Consider the following 17,930-nt stretch of genomic DNA (forward strand, 5'->3'; position numbering starts at 1 on the left):
TCACTTTCATGCGGCTGCAAATTAGCCTGTCTCTGTCTCTCTGTCTGTCTGTATGTCTCTCTCCCCCCCCTCTCTCTTTCTCTCTCCCTCTCTCTCCTCTCCCCCTAGTAGGCTGTTGTGGCTCTCTAGTACTCCTGCAGCTGCTTCTCATGCCCATGTGGTTCATTTGGCATTCTAGGAACTAATGAAAATACTCAGACTGCCTGGTAATGCCTTTTAGACACACATGTCATACCAGGAGGCCACACACAAGCAGACATATAACCACACACACACACACACACACACACACACACACACACACACACACACACACACACACACACACACACACACACACACACACACACACACAAACACACACATGCGCGCACACACACCATGGTTTACTTTGTTTGGAGACAGGCAAATGATCCACTCATGTGATACCAAGTCAGAATTTTTATATTCATGATTTATTTGCCTGCCTCAAGACAACCACATGCACAGGAGGAAGAAATGCACATACTGGTAAAGTATAGTAAAGGTTCTTCCATTTAGATTTCAAAGTAAAGACTTGTATACTTTTGATGCAGCCAAAAAGTTGTAGAACACAACAAGTTATATCCTGAGAAAAGTGTGCTGCTCATCCAAAAGTTTGGTGTTGCCTTAGTTTCTACTTGGAGGCTTTTCTTCGTGTGTCATGTAACAGAAGGCCTTTTGTTGTCAACCTTTTCCTTAATCTATTTAAGCACTACTAAAAGGCACAAATGGTGGCAAGAAGTTAAAAAAATCCATTTCATAATTTTATGTCGCCAGTCAATTTTTCAACGGTCAAAGAAATGCTAAATTGATTTTAAATGGTCATAATGCAGAAAAAAAGAGCTTTGTTTGTGCTCCACAAATCAAAATCAGATGAGCTCTGTTAGATAGTTACTACACTAAATGAAGAGCTTTTCTGAATGAAAAAAATAAACATGTCTAAAAAGTCAAAAACCTTCAATAAATTGACGAACCTTCAGAGGACACCTCAAATCCCAAATGAGTGAAAAGTCTCGTACTAGCTGTTTGAGTTGAGAAGAGCTATTCATTTTCTATACTATAAAACAAAAAAGTCAGAAGTCTTAAGAAAGACGAAAGACAAATGATAGATTATATTTGTTTGTATTTGATTTCATAGCTACTAATCATTAATGATGTAAATAAAAACACATTTCTAGAACATCCTCATCTCACACACACACACACACACACACACACACTAATAGCTAATAGATTGAAGAGCGCCTAAAGGCAGAAATGAGATGAGTAGATTGTGAAGAGAAAGAGCACTGGCAGAGATAGATAAGGAGAGATGGATGAATGGGGTCTTATTTATTATCTGATGTGTGATAGAATGATGAAGTGATATACAGTGATGCTGAAATGGAGCAATGATTGATAGATGTGGAGATAGATGAGGAGAGGGGTGTAAGTGTGTGACTGAGCTGATGGTCTATGTCAGAGTCTCTAACAGCAGCTGGTTCATCTTTTTATTTAGTCATCTTTCAGACTGAAGACACTCTTTTCTCTCTCTCTCTCTTCTCTCTTTTCTTTCCACTCTGTCCTCTCCATGCACCGTCCTTTGATCGGTTTGGGCTGTGGTCCGTGATTCTTGATACTTCCCACGATTTACGCAAATATGCCTCTATGGTCAGGTAATATTAGGAAACTTTTCCCACACATGTTTAAGCTATCTTGAACATCAGTGTTATAAAACTTAAGGAAATACCACTAAGCTCTCTTATATCAGTGATAGGGTGTTATATATGTCAGTTAATAGCAACGTGGTAGTCTTTTCTTTTCTTTTTTAAGATTTATTTTTGGGCTTTTTGTGCCAGTTTGTTTCAGCTGCTGTCTCTTTAAAGGAGCAATATGCTTCAAAACAGTGGACCCTTGCCCCCTCCTTACTGGAGTCAGCTCTTCGTCGGTGTTGAAACCTTTCTGCGCTCTAACTTCTCTCCATTTTTTCCAATATTTATCCTTGTTTTACCACATTTCTGGTCATGGAGCTTATTGGAAAAATGCAGCGGCTTATGAGGTCGGGTAGAATCAGTGATAGCTGAACCAGTCTCCTTGTCCTCTTCCATCGCTGTAACACCTGTTGGTATCTTGGCAAACCGAGGGGTGCCAAAATGGCCGTGTTGGGGAGCATTAAAACCGCCTACCGTCTCTGGTCAAAACTAATACAGACCATTCAGCACCAGACCAAAACGTAGAAGGAGGACATACTGGCTGCTACATTGTTGCAAAGACTGGCAACAGGGGAACAGAGGTAATATGGCTGTGTCGTATAGTGACAAGTCCTCATACCACTCAATCTCATTAAAAGAGGTGTGACTAAAGATTAAAACATCACCAAATTACTCAACGAGGGTAAAACTGTCTTAAGATATCAGCACATGGACGCAGAGCAGCAGCCATCATGACAGAGTCTGATGTTGAACTGGAAACTATTGTAGCTACCATAGAAGATGCCCCCTTCACTATTAAACCGTTTGTGTGGCAGCTAGTGGAGAACGAACACAGCCGATCTGTAATCCGTTTGCATGTTCAAAACTGTCAAAACTTACTAAAAGATTTCTGTGAATTACACCAAGCTTGTTATTCACAGAAAGATTTATTTTTAGTGTTTGTAAAGTTGATTTCCCTGATGGGGGATAACAAATGCTGTTAATAAAATGATGCAGCTCATTATATTTCAGTCTGTTCTTAGATTTTTTTTTTTAAAGCTCTTTCTAAATAAACTGCTTTTATTAATGTTATTGGGATGTTGGCAATGAGTATATAGTTAAGAAATTAGAGGATTGGGTACACTATTGTGTTCATGGAGATGCAAAAGTGGACAGCTATACATTTTTCCTAGTCTTCTTTCTTTCTCTCTCCCTTCAAGTCATGTATCTTTCCTTCTCTTATTAGTTATTTTTGTCTCTTTCCTCTTCCTTTTTTTTTTTTTTTTTTTTTTAGATGTCTTCATCTCTACATCTCAGCCTGTCTCTGGCTTCCCTCCCTCCACTCCCACCTTCCCCTTTTACTTTTGCTCTAGTTGAGCCGGAGGCGCAGACACATTTTTCTTTTTTTTTTCTTTTTTATGAATAATGACATCATCTCCTAAAATTGTTGGCAAGGAAAAGGGCTGCGGGCCCTGTCTGGCTCTGACAACACTCGTCTTCCACATTTCTGTCTCTCTCTTTGGACTGTATTTGGCTGCCGCTGCATGATTGTCGGTAAAAACTGTTGTGCGGGACACGAAGAGGTCATTATGGTTTGATGCTGTTTTCTTTTTTGCCTCTCCTTCCAAAAAGGCAGAAGGAGAGATGCACAGAGGAGTTCTGCTCCTATCTATCATAATGTCCTTTTTTCTCTTCCCTTTTGTTCCTGTCCCATTTCTCTCTCCCTCATTCTTTTTTTTTGTTCTTCTTCTCTTTTCTTTTTTTTGTTTTTAATTACATTTAAGTTCTAAAACGTCCCTTCCCTTTGGTTGTCTTTGTCTCTTGCCATTGTATACTTTCACTCTCTTCCCCTTTCCCCCCCTCTGTCTCTCGTTTTCTCTCACTCCCTGTCCATGGTTTAGCCGGGGCCGAGTGGAAGTAATTAGCCATTGCGTAACACTAGCTATGTGCAGACAGTGAATGGGGCTTTGGCAGCGACTAGACAGCCTCAGTCCCCAATGACATCCCCGAGCCGGAGAGAGAAATAATTACCCACACACAAGAAGATCTGTGTATTTTCACAAAATGAAAGGAATGATATAGCTGCTATTTTATTTATTGCTTGGTATTTCTCCCTTCGGACCGGTGGCCAAGTTTGTGAATGTGAACCCCTTGTTTGTGGTTTGGCTGAACATGTTAGCTTTCTGAACATCGTGTAAAGCTGTGGCCATGGGGAGCACACCATGGAGAGACTTCTTATGAAAGAAGTTTATATTTTGTTGGACAAAAAGATTGATTCTGCATGTTTAAAAACCCAACAGTTCTTGGTAAGGCTAAGTCATATTTTACAGCCTTGTCAAACTTAATGGTGCTGATCAATTTGTTTTGAAAACAGGGTTCTCATGAGATGTGAAGCTTCAGTTCAGTTGCATGACATCGTGAGGTCACCAGTGGTGGAAAATCTGTAGGTCAGGTTTCCAGAAGCTTTTCTAACATGCAAAACTTGCGTCAGACATGCATGGTTCCCATGCAAAACCTTTGGTCAACAGTCTTTAAACCCAGAGGGGATGGAAAGTGCAAACAGTGGAGAACATGTAGATACTGTTCCGATTCTGATACTGTTTCCCAAATTTCAACAATTTGGTAATTTTTCATGTTGTTTTTGTATTTTCTTTGTAAGTACTTTGAGTTTAGCCGGTTGGGAGACCAGATAAAAATGTTAATTGTTCTGGTACTTTCCCAGTAAAGCTGATTGAGTTGACATGAGGCTTTGGAGAGGAAAAGCTGCATATGTCAAGTTTTGCATCCAGGTGCAGTTTGAGAGAGGAAGTGCAGGCCAACATCATTTGAATAGATGTACACCTATGGAACATCTCAGTATGTAAAATCACTGGTTGCTTATTGAACTCACAGTTTCTGTGACTGTGTACAAACACATCTGTTCAGCAAAGAGATACATACACCCTTTCATTGGACACACAAAATCTCCCTTTCACTGTGGGAGTCAGACAGCATAGCTATGGGTCTGAAGGCTAATCGGCCACTAATAACTCAGTGACTGTCACAGACACACACACAAACACACGGATAATGGATTGACGATGGCCTAAGAGCAGTAAGATTGATAGAGAGATGGAGAGAAGGACAAATAGCTGGATAGTAAAGATGGAGGGCATGTATTGCAAAGCTTTATTTAAAGCTTAGAAAGTATGCCCTGACATTTTCAGCCACTGCTGCTTGTTTTTTGCTTCAAAGGATCGGGACATGTTGCAAGTTTAATCAAGTTTAAATGTTGCCTGTGTGTTTGATAGCTTCTTGGAATTATCATCATCAAATCATTTCATTCCTGGGACACAAAGCCACAATTTAAATGGAGCCAAGAGTTAAATGAAAATAAATGTGTTGTACCTCCAGTGATGATTCATGCTAAGAATATAATCATATTTAATTTTCATTGTCTATTAGGAGAAGACGGCTGCCTGCTGTCCCGCAAGAGAAAAACTAAACTAAAAGGGGCTTTAACTACCCAACCAATGATCTTACAGTATGTGATCTAAAGGGGAAGGAACTGTTTAAAAACCTTGTGTTAAAAGAATAAATAAAAGTCCAAGACTTAACCGAACGCTAGCTAACATTAGCCTCAGGGCTACAATGTTTACTGTTGGATGGAAACAGTGTCAGCTGCTCTGTTTCATTTAAGTCTTCTCTGTTAATGGCTTTTGTGGTCCAGCTGGGAAAGAACTGATGAATCCAGGTTTAAAATCCAAAATCTAAAAACTACCAATCAGATATTTGCCTCAGTTTTCAGGAGGGGGGAATAGGGTTTAATTTTCCCAACCTGAAGAGAGGTAGCTAGAAAAAAAAAGAGGAATGTTAGGTATTTATTTCTCTCTCATTGTAACTAATGAAGAGAATTAGCCTGCTAAATGTCGTTCACGGTTAAAGCCAAAAGACAATATAACGGCAATAGAGGGAGGAAAACTGTGCTTTGTCTTTAGATCTTTTAAAGCCTTCAGGGGTTTTCTAGCCCAGATGCAGCCTTTTCCTCAAGTGCATTAGTAAGTCACCATGTCTGTGAATGTTCACTTTTATGAGTTCCTAAGAATCTATTGTATGAGCAAATATTTCATTGAAAAGCGTGTCTGTTTGTCTCAGTGTGTCCACAACAACATCTGGCTTTTCCCCGAAGAGATCCTCTGCTTGTTCCAAAACAGCTCTTCATCAGATAATAGGATGACTAAGAGCAGCGTCATGAGCCTAATCATTCACTATATAGGGTCGGTGGGTGCATTCGGACTAATGGCTCCCAAACGCCTGATGATTCCTGGCTGTCGTTAGTATTTTGGCTTTTGTTATATTCATGCCTGACAGCCATGACTTCTGTGTATTACTATGTGTTGAACCTGTTGCTGGGGGAATTGCTGCTAATAGAAAGATGGATGACATGCAGAACAAATAAATTGTGATTGGACAGATGGATTTGATGAATGGAAACTTCTTCAGAGGGTTTGAATTAATTACTTCCTGTCAGGCTGAAGAAACTAAATTTATTGCATCAGCCAAAGCCCAACTTGCAACTTAACACGCCCTGAAGATTTAAATCTCCAAATCTTTTCTTTTACTGATTCTGGTCAATTTAAATGCACCCTAACCCTTTACATTTACACACATGTAGACTTTAATAGTTCTTGTAATTTTGTAGTATTTTAGCCCTTCTCACTTTATGAACTGTATGACTGCATGTGTATAGTCCATATGTCATTTTGTATAAAAGATTGTTTTGTTTATGCTCTAAAATGGAATAAAAATGTAGAGATATTCTGCCTTGCTTCGATCACGTTGAGCAGCACACACAAAATCAAACACACCCTCCTGATTATACCATAAAAATAAAGCTGGTATAGCTTTTGGGTCAAATTCAACCTGTCACTGTGCGTTTTCAGGACCTTGAACTTTTTGTCAATCGCTGAATTTTTTCTAAAAATATGTCCTAAGGTACTTTCCCTCCTTCTTGATATTATAGGCCTTGAGGGATCGTATACAGGATAAAATAACGTATTTGTTAAATACATCTGATATTCCCTTTATATGAAAACAGGAATGGTTTACACTGTAGCTACTGTACTGTAGCGAAGTTAAGATCTTTAACGCATTGCCACAGGTGATCCCATTCCAATGTGGATTTGTTTTTCTTCCCATTAACTTGCCAGAGCTTCAATCGATGTTGAAGTCCTAAACTTCACATACATGGTAATGAAGAGCCTAAATCAGATTCAGTGTCATTTGGGTGTGTGTTTTTTAATAGATACATCCCCTCTTTCTTCTAAAACACTTTTAAACATTGAAATGAAGTGTTTTGTAATGGTCATCAAATGACTTTCTTACTAGAAGAATGACTCTGATGGATGACTTACTCACCCTTTGATGGACAGTCAGGGTTATAAAAAAAGATGTACTCATCACCACATCGCTATGAGGGGTCAGGGGCTGTAATCCTGACCACAGACCGATTTGGTTGCTTCTGGCAGCATGAACCAGTGAATATGAGAACTGTATTTCTTGCTCATAAGTATGGGCTTTGGTGCCAAATTGGGGTAACTGGTAGGTCCCCACACGACAAAACTAATCATAGGTTATATTGAGAAATAGCTTGTGATCCACTTCTTGGGGAGAGGGGCTTTATAAACTTCCCACTGAGGCTGGAGGGGTACCAAAATGGCAATAAAGCAACATAGTTATACATTCTCCTTTCTCAACGAGTTCATGGAGTCGTTGGGTACGTCTTTCACCACAGTTAATGGAGACAACTTTAAGACTGAACCATGCTTGGTTGATAGCGTCATTGACTGGCAAAGTAACTCACCAGGTTTCTGGATGACAGGTTTATTGACAATGGAAGAACGATTGGCTATCTCGTTGACTGCCTCATTAGTATAACTTTTCTTGCTAAATGACTTGTTCTTGACTGTAAATACTCCCAATTGAGTAACATCAACTTTTAGTCTTTTCCATTGTCAACACATTAAGGCCTCTGAACCACTTTGACTGGGTCAGTGGTGATGTTGCTAACCACATATCAGGCGTGCTACCTGACTGACCAGCTGCAGGGACTTAATGCCTTTACTTTTGACTGACTTTGAGCTAGAAGGGACTGGACTATGTCTGTTGCTCATAGATGGATGTCAGAGTCCTTACAGGTAGTCCAATGAGCTTAGGAGCAGACTGTGACCGTGCTCTGCAGGCGGTTTCTGTTCTGGAGGGTGGTGGAGTGGAACCAGCAGGTTATAGAAAATGTAATAATGCTCTCAATGAAGGCGTAATAGAAGGTCAGAAGAATGTTCTTACTGACGCCAAAGGAATTGAGCTTCCTTAGGAGGTATTTTCGCTGCCAAATCTGACCACATTTCTAGGCCAGATGCCTGACTCTTTTGACTGAGAGACTGGTTTGATGTCTGGTTGGCCGACCTCAGGGACATGACAGAGAACTCAGGTCCAGTAGGCTGACTGAACGATTGGTTTCATCCCCAGCTGGCAGACTGACTCTCTTTCTTTTAGACCACAGTGACTGAGCATTGGCCAGGACTGGGCCGTTTTTCTTGTTCCAGCGGGTAAGTCAGACTCCAGCTAAACCCATTCACCTCTGGTGGCTTACAGGCAAAGACTGGGGGAAAGGAACTTGGGAAATTTAGACATTTCAACAAGAGTCTTTATCCTGCTTACTTGTGTGTTTAAATTTGCAAAGCTGCCTGCCAAAGCTTTAATATGTTGGCATGTGCAAACTCTACATTCCCCTCCTAGAAAATTCAGTGTTTTAAAATAAATTAAACCATTATCTAACCAGGATAACTGCCCATAACTGCCCTGTTTACATTAGAAGTACCTGTTAGGCTTAACAGAAAAGACAATATCCAGCCAATGTTTGAAGAGTAATAAAGTATAATAAGGAGAACTGATCTGAGTTGATAAATTGGTGCAGCTTTTCTTAAATTTCATTGGTAGAAAAACAGTTCTTTGTGGGTTTGTGTGTATTAAACCAATTCCTCAGTTCACATCCGAGCATGTGTGGCTGCTGGTGTTTAATGCAGTCTGCCCCCGGGCTCAGTGTGGGATGATTTTGTGTGTATTTGTGAAAACATGTGCCCCTTGTTGTTCCCCATATGGCTTTCATGTGTCATGTGAGTAAACCCAATAGGCATGTGTGGGAGTCTGGACTTTGTGTGTGTGTTTGGCCCCCTCTTATTGTGTGTGTCAGTGTGTGTGAGTTATCCCTCCGGTATTTTCTCATAAGATACATCGCACAAGGGAATATCAACCACCTCTTCTCTCGCTCCGTTACGCTAACACACTCTCCCTTATGAAGACACATGTATATTTCACCTTTTTCCCCCCGCCTTTAAAGGACCAGTCAGCCTCGTCTCATCTCATGCAGTAATTTCTCTGGCAGATCAAAGACCTTTGCCTTCTGCAAGGTGGCTTCAGCAACATCTGGAGCATGCCGTCCACTTTTTTGCTAATCTACCATCTGCCAGCCCGACATTACTTGTGTGTGTGTGTGTAAGAAAGTGAGAAACACAAGAGAGTAGATAGATATTGGCAACTCGCTCTCTCCATCACTGATCCCTGTGTGATTATGTGCATGCTCAATTTGACTAACCCCTTCAAACTTTGTAAACCTGCAACTTTCCTGTACACATCTTCCTTTTTTGTCTTGATTGATGGACCCCAGAAGCCCTTTTGCACCACGTGTTCAAGGATAGGACGTTCCACCTATGTTCTGTCTTGCCGTTCTGTGAAAGGTCTAAATATGGGGGAAATTTAGTTCCAACATTAAGTCATCAGCAGAGCTTTTGACAGAGCAGAATTAGTGTGTATAAATGTTCAAGCCGAATGAGCGATAATACAGTAATAAAGTGTCAACACAAACTGCAAGGAACGTGTCCATCATGCACCCCTTTCTGTCAATACCTTTTTCTCATAGTTTCTTTCATGCTGTTGGCCAAGGTGAGGTCATTGACTTTAATGGTCACATAAGGGACACTTGTGCACCCTGGATGGCTAAACCCAGCCTCCTCCTGTAAAGTAAACACAGTTTACTGCAGCGATGTCTCCCAGTGGAGGCTTGGGGCCTGACCCCACATAAAATCTCTTCCCTTCATAAAGATGGATGAATGATGGATGGATAGATAGGTAGAATACCTGACACATGGATAGATGGAGATTGATGGACGCTGTTTTGAACAGTGAGTACCCTCATCTGATGATATGACTTCCTTGCCATTTATCTAAAAAGCGATGTCTTGAAAGAGAAAGTGAGCTGACATTTTTCAACCAACAATCTTATTCAATGTTGACAGTAAACAAGGTCTGTCAAAGATTAACTGTTAAATATTGTTCAAACAAAGTCATGGTTTTTCTGCAGGTGGTTTTCCTTTAGCTTCAAAAATAATGACAAACTTCAACATTTCAGGCCGCTATGTAATATGCAGCAAATCTTTTGATTTGGCTCAGTACAGGAAAAAAAAAGAGGAGCAGCAGCAGGCGCCAGTACCAGAACTTGCTGACTTGTTAAGCTGAAAAATCTGCAGCACATGTCTGTTTTGGTTTTGGAAAAAGGACTCACTCCTGTTTTGCTTAAAAGAAACATATGTGATGAAAGTAGAAAAGGAAAATCTTGAGGCACAATTGGACTCAACATTTTGCACCATGCATTGCAAAGGCCAGACAGGCCCTCGTGAAAACAGGCCCTTAAACATTCATGGGAAGCTTTAAAGGGAACTTTGACATACTTTTTTGCATGTTTAATCAGTGTAAATTAGTGGTCAATACAGTTGATTGAAGCAGCAAAGTTCCTCATTATGTGCAATATAAACAAGGAAGCAGAGTTGTACTTCTCGTGGAGTTTTGTCAATAGCGCCTACATCTCCAAGGATGCATTGTACTAGGACAGCAATAGTCTCAAACCTTCATTTATTTAGTTTTGTACTCTTACTCACAAGAATGAGTCCAAAAAGTCCAAAGTCAACCACGTGTAAAAAAAAAAAAAAAAAAAAGTGTAAAATTTGTTAGCAATAATTTTCTGGGCCCCCAACTACGTGAAGGTGGGAAACTGGTGCTGGAAGAACAACAGACTTTGAAGTTTGGTCTGAGAGACAGAGAAAATGTCCTTAACATTTCAAATACTACACAGCACATTGACAATGGAGTGTAATTATATGCTCCTCTAAACAGAGATATTTTAAACTGATGTTTTAGAACATCAACTGATTCATCAGACGAAAAGTATTTTCTGTTAAGCTTATTTAAACAGTAGATAGTTTTCAGATGATATTCTGAAAGGCTGTGTATAGTCTCCATCTCCATTAGTGTTTTAGCAGTAATGGAGATGGACAAAAACCAGGAGGAAATGACTCGGGAGAACGGGGAAATAATGGAGAAAGTAAAGCCTACAGAGAGATAAACGGGACAGAAAAAGAAGCTTAGAGCTTAGGAGTAAGGATAGAGGAAATCATCGAGAGAATCAGGGATGGAGGGATGTTGATGGGTGAGGAACTGAGGGAATAAGTAAACAAACAGGTAGATGAGGCAGTTGAGTGGAGCGGTACAACAACTGTGCATCTGCTGGGAATGACATAGAGAGGGAAAGGGAGAGATGGACACACAACAGAGCTCTGCCGTTGCATTATCAAATAACAGTAGTACCCTCAATCGTCTCTCTTCCCCTCTCCCTTGTGTTGTCTCTCTGCTGTTTTCTGTGTGTGTGTGTGTGTGTGTGTGTGTGTGTGTGTGTGTGTGTGTGTGTGTGTGTGTGTGTGTGTGTGTGTGTGTGTGTGTGTGTGTGTGTGTGTGTGTGTGTGTGTGTGTGTGTTTAATCGAAGCTTTCAGGCACAGAATTAAAGCGTGTGGGAGTGTACCTCTGAGGAGCAAACTTGAAGCAGTGTGCCCTAATGCAAAGAAGAAATTGAAACAAAGCTCATCAAAACAGCCCGGCAGCAGCAGCAGGCGATGGGGGTATTTTCGGCTCCAACATCAGAGAGTTACTTTTTTTTTTTTTTTTTTTAACACTGACATAAGAACATTTCCTGCAAATAAAAAAACTAACTTAATTAGTGGCAGCTTATTCAGTCTCGTCTGCATCTGCATTTATTATTTACTTGTTGAGAAATTGTCATTGAATGATTCACTTTTATCCTCATGGACAAACATGGGACATATTCAACAGCGGTTGTGTTTATATTTTGTGTTCATTTCATAATATCAGAGAAAAAGAAGTAAAAAAAAAAAAAAAAAACAGCTAATCAAAATGTGCTTATGCAAATGTGGCACATTCAAAATGTTAACTTTGTTGTAATTAAAATATCCTGAACTCCAAAACATTGGGCTTGCAATCACATTATAGAAAGAAAATCAGAAAACTCTTCACAGTTTAGATGTTCAAACGAGGCAATGTTTTCTTCTTTGATGGAAAAGTTACTGAAATTGAAATTTGATTGAATGCCTATTAAGTTAACATCAATCGGCTGTTGTGTTATTATCATAAGAGTTTTATAAGCAAACTAGACTAAAGCCCCTGAACTCTGGCTGATGGTGGAGGAACACACCCAGCCCAGTTGAGGCTTCAGCTGCACCTGTGGCCTTTTTCTCCCTCGCAGTTTCCAAGAAGAAGGTTGTGTTTGTGTCTCTGTGTGCGACAGAGCTTGGCATGTTTTTTGCAGGCACTGTTGTCTGGAGGGCGGGTGTTGGTGGTGGGCTGTTTTGAAGTGCTGGTGGGCTTACTGGAAGTGTGTCAGACAGCAGAGGAATGCAGGAAGAGGGTGGGAGTCTGTGAATGTTTGTGTATGTACTGTGTGTGTGTGTGTGTGTGTGTGTGTGTGTGTGTGTGTGTGTGTGTGTGTGTGTGTGTGTGTGTGTGTGTGTGTGTGGTGTGTGTGTGTGTGTGTGTGTGTGTGTGTGTGTGTGTTTTTGAGAGATCTAGAGGAGGGGCTAGGGTAGCCCCTCACACTTGATGTGAACATATGCGTAGTATGTGCGTGCCTGCATGCCGTTATTCCAAACCCTGCCCTCCTGGTATCAGTGTCGAAGCCCACAGGGGTTTCCCACAGTCTCTCCAGTTTCTCTTCTCATGAAGTTGACACCAGGCTGAATATGAATAGAGCAAATAAATAAAAGTTTTATGCCGTAAACAGAGAAGAATTGTTTAAACCCTGAAAAATACAAGCATTTGGTTGTTTTTTTGTAAGAATTTATTTAAAAAACAAAAACAAACATGGAGCACAAGCAAAACAAGAGTTACCCATGAAAACACTTATTAAACTTAAAATCAAATCCAAGGTCATCTCTGCTCTTGAGGAATTTAGTTTTGAAGTCTCTAGAAGAAAAAGAAGACAGAAAATAGCAAACACAATATTTCAAACTTTGTAGGTAAACATCCATGGCTCCCATGGGTCTGCAAAACGAGAAGAGAAAAAAAATGTAACCAGTGATGTGTTAATATATTCTTACGGCTAAAACTGCTGGAGTTTTCCACGTTCAGCTGTACCCCCCCTGTGGTTCAAATTTGGCTCAGCTTCCTTGAAATTCAAAGCATCACAGGAGAGGAATCACAACAGTCGATGGCATCAAAAGAATCAAAGCTTCTTGCACATTATTATAACAGATCGTTCCTTGTATTTGCTGGGGTTGACGCTTCTTTTTTTCTTTTGGGAGCGTTGAGTTTTTCTTATGAATCCAAGCCAATTATTGGACTGTTCAGCATAGAAGTGTCTCAGAAATGATTTGCTTTCAGCTGTAACACACTCTCCCCATGTCTCACAGCAGGTTTAAAGAGAGATGGATTTTTCCAAACTTAGAAACCTGTCAGTCTGTAACGTCATGTAGCATCTTCTTTTAGTTGTTCAAATAATAGAAGCTGCAAATGGTCCAGACAAGAAAAGCCCCAGTTAACCATCATCTTTATTGAATCACCAGTAAAGTTACATTTTAAATCAAGGATAGTAAAGACTAAAGTACTGACAAAACAAGTGCTAGTATCCTTGAACCAGAAATAGAAATGTAAGCATTAGTTTGCACAGAACTTACCCCTAACCCTCCATTATTTTAGCCCAGTGCCAGAAGTTTGGTGTCATATATCAGCCGAAACATGGATAAATGAAACAAATACCCCTAAACACTTTAATCTTAAAACTCAGATTCACTGATAAACAGTTTTCTATCCTCCTATATTGGACTGATTCTTGTGTCATTTACTGTTAATGTCTATTTATGTTGATTGTTCACATTTCTAAACCATAGTTTCTGCTGCCTGAGAATAATGAGCTTAAAGAAGTTGGTGGATGTAACAATGAAACAGGACCTACACTTATAATTAGATTAATGTATTCCTGTTAGAGAAAGTGTAATGTGTCCTCTTTTTAAAAACTTGAAGCGACCAACAGGAATGACCAGTATCGTACCTTCATGCCCTCAGACAGATTTGGCTCTCGGCCATGCAGTCTCAGAGTAGAAACTCTGTCGTATTTCACAGTTGTGGTTATTGTTCCTGGATCAGAGGGAACTTCTATTGATTTATCAATAACAACAACACTGAATATGTTTATGCTCTGACAGCTTTGAAATCATCCTGAAAGCTACAAGTTGTTGTGGAATGAAGCTGAATATCGTGTTTTCCAGTCGCAACACAACTTTTTTTTTTTTTTTTTTTTTTTTTTTTTAACTAAAGAAATGGTTACGCTCAGATTGACAAATATTTCTTATTTTCTTTGAGTAACTTCTGTTTTATTGCTTTCTATAAGAAACCTTTAAACTCAAGCCATACGCAGTCGACATTTACTGTAAGTTTTGTCAACCCCCTTCTTATCGTATAACTAAAGGTCAGGTGTGTGTATGTGTGTTTGCTTAGGGCTGTTGTTTGCGTGTGCTTTGCCAGCTGCAAAGAAGGAGATGAGGTGCTAAACGAAAACAACGACCAGTCAGCCTTTCACACATCTGGCTGAAACTCCTCTGTGGTCTCATTTGTGATTAACGGGGGAAGAAGGTTAATGAGGAAGCGACATGAAAATAAAAGACAGTAAATTAAAGGACCAGGAAAAGCCACAATGTTTTATGTTGTTTTGAAATAGATGGATGTTGTGTTCTATGACTGACAGCCTAGCTGTATTATATATTAGAAGTTCATTCTTTAGCTTCCAAAGTTTACACGCACGAGACATCAGTCAAGTTAATGCAATTTAATACCTTACGGACGACGCTGAAATCATTTAAATATATCCATTTAAATTGACTTGTAACTTGTGTTTCTTGTCATCAATTTTGTGTTGCTGCTATCAGTCATTTTAGCTAGCTAGCAATGTGAATTTGTAGGAATTTAATATCACCTTTTCTTAATCCCGCCCACTGGAGTCTGATTGGATTACCATTTTTCCATTTCAGCCTGAACATCCAAAACAAGCACGAGTTGCAATGTGCAAAATACAGGTCAGGATTCAGTTAAATTCAATGAATTAGCAGAGCTGTAACTTAAGCTAACCACTGAACTGGTCACATGACAAACACATTATATAGTTGTTGTGACAGTTCAGTCCCTGTGTCCATGCAAACCTAAAAAAAAAAAAAGGAAACCAGAGATTCACCATATTCAGGTGGCTATTTCCCTCTGATGTCACGCTCAGGGTGGGAAGTATCATGTGGTACAACTGTTCATTTTTACCGCTTCATAATGACAACTTTTTAATGCTTCTCCATTCTACAACAACCACGTGTTGGATAGTGAAATCCAACATGTATACTTAAACACTTACATCTCAAAATTAATATACAATAATAAATTGATGTCTTGAATGTACCAGAATGCAGATTTGTGCCGTATTCACTTCAGAAATGTTAATGTAGCGAAAGGGAAAAAAGTGGGTGAGTAAAATACCCCGTGTTGGCAGAAAGACAAATTGCCAACAGGGTAGCTGGAGGCTCTGCAGTGAAGCAGCTCTAAGTGTTGGACTGCTGGAGGAGCAGAGGCAGAAAGTTTGCCTATTTACTCCTGTATGTGGGAGACGCAGAATAGCAGACATGGGGAGAGGTGGGAGTAAAAAAAATATTCAGTTTTTTTATTGTTGGTTCATCTCTCACTCTCTTACTTTTTTCATCTCATGCACTCTCCATCTTTGTTGCGTCGTGCAATGATTCTTACTTATTTTATTGTATTTTTTAATAGGGATGTGAAGATTAATCGTAATAAATGAATCGCAATTATATCGTGAACGCTCACGATATAATTGCGATTAATTTTTCAGAGTACCGATGTGAACCATGACACCTTTGGATCGTTTTTTTTTTTTTTTTTTTTTTTACAATTTTACGATTAATCTTGACATCCCTATTAAAAAATACAATAAAATAAGTAGCTGTCGAGCAGAGGTGGTTCGCAAATGTAGAGAAAGATTTTGAAATTGAGGACGCATCTTTTAAATCGGAGGTGTGGAAGCATTTTGGCTTCCCCATGACAGAAAATGAAAGAGGTGAGAAGATAAAAGACAAAAACTGTGTGCAAATATTGCAAGAAGACAGGGAACTACACAAATAGCACAACCAACATGATGCAGCATTTAATCAACACCACAACGAGAAGCTCCATCTCATCATCTCCCCTTGTTGGGCAAACCACAGACAAGTGGGTTTACAGCCCTTAAAGGAATCTTTTTCAGTCATTTTCATCCAGAGGCATGACGACAATAACGTGCAGAGCCTTAGAAGTGGCGTTAAACTTTCACACCATAGAAATACTAGTTATGAGATGTTTAACTACATTAAACATAAGCCTAAGGAGTAGTCAGCCGAGACAAACAACAGGCAGTCTAACTTCACATCATTTGCTAGTCCTGTTAGAACATGTTGTTGTGATGATACCAGAGCGAAGAAGATAAGCCTTATGTCCAGATAAGCTCACCAAATGTGGGGACTGGAGATATGCTCCCATCAGGTTTTGTGGAAGGAGAAGGCTTCCATGAGATTGGAAAAGATGTAGGAGGAAAGAAGAGTAGAATGGTGCAGACAGCTCGCACCACAGACTCCTGAGTTACAATCACTTTGTATTTTATTCCAAACTGGGTTTTAAAGACCATTGTCCTACAGACCTGTATGTTTCCTTCTCATCATAGAACTGATGAGAAGGAAACATAGCGGACCACTGGGAGGTCCATGTCTGATGTTTTTTTATAGTAAAAAAAAAAAAAAGTACTCGTTCGTTGGTAATGCGAGTATTGAGATGACTGTAAATGCCCATCCTTCATTTTTACACTCACCTCTGTTTCTCTGTTAATCTCTCCTCTTCTGTCTCTAACCCTTGTGTTTCCTCACTCTTTTCTAAGCCCTCTAACTTCTCTCTGCTTCTTATAGACAAGTTGACTGATGGTGTTATAGACAGACTGTGAGTGTGTGTGTCTTTATCTTTGTATACCTAAAAAGAGCTCATCTTGTGTGTGTGTGTGTGTGTGAGAAGTGAAGCCTGGAGGTTATTTATCTACTGATTAGCAGTGTTAAAATGCAGAGCTCATGACTCTCCCTGTCTCTGTCTCTCCCTCTTCAGTTTTTTTCCCCCTTCCACTTGTTTAGAGGGTTGAAAATGAACCAGTTCAGGACAGTTTATTGCAACTAATTGGTTGAATTCTCTCAAACACACACTCGCTTCTTGCTTGACAACATGACAGAAAACCACATATCTCTCTCTCTCTCTCTCTCTCTCTCTCTCTCTCTCTTTCTTTCTCTCTCTCTCTCTCAGCCACCAACTGGTTCGTGTTAATATTCATGACCTGTATATGTTTCACAGAACTGAAGACACTTGACTGTCTGCTCCCATCATTTTCTCTCTGCTGTGTGTGTGTGTGTGTGTGTGTGTGTGTGTGTGTGTGTGTGTGTGTGTGTGTGTGTGTGTGTGTGTGTGTGTGTGTGTGTGTGTGTGTGTGTGTGTGTGTGTGTGTGTGTGTGTGTGTGTGTGTGTGTGTGTGTGTGTGTGTGTGTGTGTGTGTGTGTGTGTGTGTGTGTGTGTGTGTGTGGGGCGTTTAAGGCGCCATGGGAGAGAAGATTCCTCATTCTGTATTTATACCACTTTCTTTTTTTCATGGTTTGTTTTTCCTATCAGCTTGTCTGTATTCAGGGCAGCACACTGGGCTTTGACAGGGCGAAGGAGGGAGTTTGGAGTCTTGTGGCTGTTCTTTCTGAAATAATAGTGGTTTAATAAATCACTACTACACTAGATCAGATTAGATATGATTA

The 17,930-nt window shown here is 39.9% G+C and overlaps 1 protein-coding gene across 1 annotated transcript in view; it reads left to right on the top strand.

Moving 5' to 3' along the window:
* Positions 1–17,930, top strand: part of jade2 (jade family PHD finger 2) — a 166,506-nt gene that overhangs the window by 54,179 nt on the left and 94,397 nt on the right. The gene's annotated exons all lie outside the window — the stretch shown is intronic.

This window comes from Labrus mixtus, chromosome 14 (assembly GCF_963584025.1).
Source record: "Labrus mixtus chromosome 14, fLabMix1.1, whole genome shotgun sequence".
NCBI lineage: Eukaryota > Metazoa > Chordata > Actinopteri > Labriformes > Labridae > Labrus > Labrus mixtus.